A 5,937-nucleotide genomic window follows, 5' to 3' on the forward strand; every position below is an offset into this window, starting at 1 on the left:
TCTTTAACTCTGCCCAGCCTCTGCTCTAGGTCAGCCTTCAAGGCAAGTTGGCTTCTCTCTTTTCCCAGGCTAGAAGAGCCTTGGTTCTCAAGAAGCCCAAGAGTTACAGCATGAAAACCCAGAAGAAATTGCTTTCATTTCACTATGGTAAGTTCTATGTGGCCTCAGTGCATGTGAGGTATAGAAGAGTTTTGAAGTCAGCTCAAGCCCTTTTCTAGGGGCAAAAATAAATTACAAATAACATTGACTGCAGCAACATATTTTCCCTTAAAAAAAATTAGGGTTATTTTTCCCCTCATACTACTCATGGGATTTTTTTTTTCCCAAGATTGTATATAATGTTTTCACTGAGAAAAAACATTCTAGCAATTTAAAGGATTTCTACTACCTGGTAATAAAAGCAATAGAAATAGTCTAGGTGCAGAGAATTTGACAGCTTCTTTATTTGGGTGAGTTTTGTATGTTTGATTTTTGATTTGTTTGGGTTTTTGTTTTGGTTTGGAGAGGTTTTTTTTGGTAGTAAGGCATGTAAAGCAAAAGAACTAAAGCTCTGCTTTTGCCTTGTTGACGCAGATAAACTTCCACTAATGCAAAAGTAGGCAGGATTAGGCCAAAGCTGAGTATGCAATGAACAGGAGCAGGGCCAGCTGAAGGTTGAAATAATGTTACCTTACAAGTTTTATCCAAAACCATTTCAAACTGGTGGCATGGTTTTATGACGATGTATAAATTAAATATTGTTTCAAAAGTGGTCATAATTGAAGGTCATTATAAAAGGAAAGAATAAAATGCAAGAAATTTTAATGGGTATATTTAGTATATTCTATTATATATATAATATAGTATCTATTCTGTTTTATGTTTTTCTTATGTAATGTAATGAATTTGAACCTGTGCAAAATGTGGTTCTGGTTGCATTTCCTGGGATTTGGAGCCCCGTTTATGTCAGCTTATGTACATCAAAATTTTTGCAGAATGTGGCCTTCTAGTCTAATAGAATCCTAGCTTTCTCTTACTTAATGATTATCCAAATATCATTTCCTGAGCTGCTTCAGAGAAAAATTTCTTCATTATTTTTGACTGGGCATAGTATCCAAAATAATTCTGGAAATATATGTTGAACACTTGAGAGAAGTGGGTTTTAAATGCTAACAATACTGAGGCAGTTTCAATAGCTGAATTGTACCATACATTCACTTCTATATAATTAATTTTAATCTCTTAGCATCAGTCATCTCAGTTATTTTCAAAAAAAAAAGTAATTACTCAGACTACAAAAATTAATAAACTGAGATTATTAAATTTAGGTTATTTAAAACTTTGTAAAGAATCACAGGAAATATCTGCAACATTAATAACTTAATGGTCTTAGGTGTTATAATTAAATCACTGTTTTATTGTTCAGGAATGCTGAAATACCTTTAGGACATTAAATTTCATGTATTGGTTCATGATGTGTTGCCTCAGTGTTCCTTTCAATTCTATCACTGATTTTGAGACAAGATTAAAAAAAGGTGAGGTGAAAGTGGCCATACATACATTGGTCACTTTGCAATCCAAAATCTACCTCTTGAAAGAATTATGAGAACAGATACACAAAATTTTCATGTTGTTTTCCAGTTCAGAAATTCTATTGAACACTTAATTTGTCTTTACTTGTTTCTACAGGTTGTGGCTTGTTCTAGTAGTGTTTTAATTGATTTAGTGCACAAAATGTCCAAGGTCAGTCAAGATTTTTGACTTTAAGCAAGTTAGATGTCACAGCACAAGAACAAGGATGAGGAACTTTTATATTCCAACCAATTAATTGGGCAGCACAGATTGCTTGTCTGATTATTAGTTATTCTCTGACAAGTCAGAAGTCAAAATGGGAACAGTTTCAAGTGAGGATCTGGATTATTTATTCAAGAAAACTTCAACAACCACTTTGATATTTTCCTTAAAATTCTGCAAACATTCATTATTTTAAACAAAATTCTGAGGAATGTGGCAAAACTAAGTGACAAATGTATATGGGAAATAATTATTGTGACTGGCTTGCATTATGTAAACTCATGAGAACAATTGTCATAGAAAATTTTATGAGTTTACCTTTCTTTTGCTTTATCAGGTAGCCAATATTTGATGCCTTTGCATTTCCATTAGGAAAATGCAGTATGGATTAGTTGTCTTCTGATATAAATGAGTGTAATCTATAATAATGCAGAGGAAGCTGAACAAAACTCAGCTTTTCTGTTGAATTGCCTGTTTGTTTAACTTTGCTGAAGTTATGCTGGCTGTTCATTTCTGCTCTCCTTCTCTGCATTTCTGGTTGCTTCTTACAGTCATTAATGCACTTCCAGCTATCAGGAGGCTGCCCTTGGTATTGCAGACTTCCCCAAATTGATTCTTTGGTCCTTATTCTTATTTTCTCACAAACCAGGCGGCCTCACACAGCAACCTTCTGTTCTTAAAGTTACTGTCAGAAGAACTGTAATTACCTAAGCCTACCTAAGCTTCAATGATAAGCTACAGCATTGGATTTAAGTGAATCGAATTAATTTAAGATCTGTGATGGAACAAATATATACACAGAAAGAAAATCAAGGAGAAAAATCTCAGTTGTATGGGAACATACATGGAATGAAATTCTATCTTAATTTTGCTTCAAAATTTCAGTATTTCAAGCTATTTCAGTGGCTTGTTTTCCATTTCTCAAAATAAACCATATAATGGTTAAGCGACAGAATCCATCATTTGTGAAGAAGTCACAAAATTTAAACTGAATGATTAAACTACTTGCTTTGTTTAACAGTTTTGAACTTAAAGCAGCAACTTAAAAATTATGTCAAGTGCCATATTGTCACAACTCCTGCCTTTTCCACAGTACCACCAATACCTTTCTCTCAAGAATATCTCCTTTGTCATATTTTATTAACTTTTTCTCCTGGCAATGAAACTTTTGAAACAATTAATGGCTTAGAATCACTAAATTGCCAAAGGGGGATCTTGCCAAATGCATTTTGAAAAAGCTGAATAGAGAGAAGGCTAATTAAATTATTTTTATAATGACTCTAAGAATTCCTGCCTTTTTTTCATGAGCTCCCTTACCTGGTCCTACAGATGTTCTAATCCTAATCTTTGGATTAATGCTGTTTCTGTGTGTTTTTCACACTCAGAATTGATGTAGATCTTCCAAGACTGGTGAATTGGAGAATGGAGGTTGTGGTCACTGCATGATCAATCCTTTCTGCTTCTCCTTACTCCTCACAGTTTTGCCCAGCCCCAACATGGGTCCTTCCCATGGATCCCAGTCCTTGGGGATAAATCTTCAGGAAAAATCAGGAAAAACCTTCAGGACAAGGTTCCTTCAGGCCACATTGGCTTCAGGTCACATCTCTCTGCTCCACCACAATGGTTGCAGTGTGGTTTTCTGTTGCATGGGCTGCTTCAGCATCTGCAGCACCTCCTCTTCCTCCTCCTCTTACCTTGGTGCTCGCAGGGCTCTTTCTCACACTGTTTTTTTGTCCCTTTCCCCCCTGTCCAGCATTTTTTCCCCTTTCTTAAAACATTTCTTAACAATGTTTTCCCAGCAGTTCCACCGGTTTGGTTGATGTCCCATGGCGCATCCATTGTGGATTTGTCTTTGTCCAGGACAGGGCAGCTCCTGGTCCTCTCTCAGATGTCACCCCTGCAGCCCCTCTTGCTGCCAACACCTTGTCACAGACACCCCACACTTAAATACATCAATCCTTCTTGCCTTGTAGCACTTTTAAGGTTTTGCAGTGCTGGCTTCCCCACTCCAAATCTCATATTTACTTGCAATCCATCAATAACCTAATTTAGCATTGAATCTTAGTGATTAAGCTGCAAATCCCCTCTTTGGAGCTTGTAACTGTGGGAGGTGTGGGATTTCCTTCACATGTGACAAGCTGTATGAGCTGCATAATATCATTTTCTGTCCCTCGCTGGTAGAGGTAATTGCTTATTCTTCTTACTCTGGAAAAAAAGACCAATCTTGGAGATTGGTCCAAGCTTTATTAGGTTATTAGTTCCTGCAATCATCAATATTAAGAGCAATGAAGCTTTTTTTAGGCACTTTTTTTTTTTGTTGGTTTTTGGTTTGTTTTGATGGTTTTTTTGGGGGTTTTAGTGTTTTTTATTTTGTTTGGGTTTTTTTTTGTTTTGTTTTGTTTTTGGAGGGGTTTTTTTGTTTTGTTTTGTTTTTTGTTATAAACCAGCAACCTCTGATGAGCCCTTATGCTGGACGTGAAGGGATGAAAATGACATTGCCTTTGCAGATGCTGAATGCCATGCCCAGCTTACAGGCTCCCAGGGCAGCTGTCACAGCCCCAAGAGTTCCAAAATGTTTGGACAAAGCTCTCAGGCACAGGTTGTGACTCTTGGGGATGAGCAGGGCCAGGAGTTGGGCTCGATGATCCTCGCGGGTCCTTTCCAATCCAGCATGTTCTGTGATGCTATGATGCTATTTAATAAGTAGCTTGTGCTAATAAATATCATTTAGTCCTCCACCCTTAGCCATCAGATATTTATCTAACTGGACTGTGTGCTGTGAGACTTAGCTCAGTGATTTTATTTCATTTATTGGCGTAATTTTCAGTGATGGAGAGTTGCTCTGTGCTCCCCTGCTGCAGCTCCTCAGTGAATGTGCACCTGGGCAGGAGAGAGAGAGAGGCGCATTAAAAATAATATTCCACTGCTGTGCCCCCTGGAAATAAAGATCTGTGGGAGCTCCAGCAGAGTAATGTCTCATACAGGCTTTGGAGGGAAAACTTTGCCTTGCCTGGGGTGAGATGAGGAGGATGCAGAGGATGCACTCTCTCATTAAACATGAAGGAAATGGTGCCTCAGCTTTATGCAGCATATCTATTTTGTGTGGAAATGCATAATGAAAACCTCCAACTCACATGTGGGATTTGGAGTCACAGAGTAAATTATTTGTCCAAAGCCATGTAGCTGAAACAAGGAATTGCAGTTTTTGAAATTAAGCCAAAATCTTTTTCTGTGTTCTATTTTTCAAAAAAAAAAAAACCCCAAACCAAATCAAACCAAGAACTAAAATATCATTGATATTGCAACAGAGTATAAATATTACAAACCCATCAGTTATTGGAATTAACTTCAATGGCTTTTAAAATGCACACAGATTTAGACAGTCATGCAAATGTATATTTTTGTATGTATTTGTGGTTAAGTAGGAAAAAGCTCAATAGTGCTTGTTCCCTGAGGTTTGACCTGGACTTGTTTCTAATTTATGAACCCTAATATTTACCAATCTAAAGGCTAATGTTGTTTATAGATTTTGAATGCTAATAATTCTTTTATATTATATAAATATGTATTTACATTGGAAAATCCTTATGAAGCTGAATTAAAGGCAAATGCAAATATCTGGGTTAATTTTTTGCACATTTTCAAGCACATACCAGAAAGGAAGAGCAAAATTGGTCATTATGAGTACATAGTGATGAAAAATGGCTAGACACAATAAAGGATAATTTCTTTGGTTTCCACAGCATAATGGAGTATGAATCATATTTAAAATTAATGACTGAGAAGACAGATCATGATTTGAATGTCATCAGTAGCTATTTTACTCCTCCCTAGAGCTGCAACAAGCCTTTTATGAGAGATGAGTTCCTGCAAACAAGCCCTTCTAAGCTGTCTGGAAGCTCCTAATTTATAACAGAGCTTTAGAAAATGCTTTATTTTTACTTTTTTCCATGCTTGGGGTAAGAGTGGTAGACTGGGGACATCACCTTACTGTCCAGCAAGCGATGTGCAGTTGTTTTTTTGCAAGTAATTTTTACAAACATAACTTTTTTGAGGGGCGATGTTGGCAGTACGTGTCCATGCTATTGTTTCTATTTAAGTGAATATTTGAATTCTGTTACTGTGTATGTGGGGTAGACATTAAGCAGAGATAATGAGTTGTCA

The sequence above is a fragment of the Ammospiza nelsoni genome, chromosome 2 (assembly GCF_027579445.1).
Source record: "Ammospiza nelsoni isolate bAmmNel1 chromosome 2, bAmmNel1.pri, whole genome shotgun sequence".
Lineage (NCBI taxonomy): Eukaryota > Metazoa > Chordata > Aves > Passeriformes > Passerellidae > Ammospiza > Ammospiza nelsoni.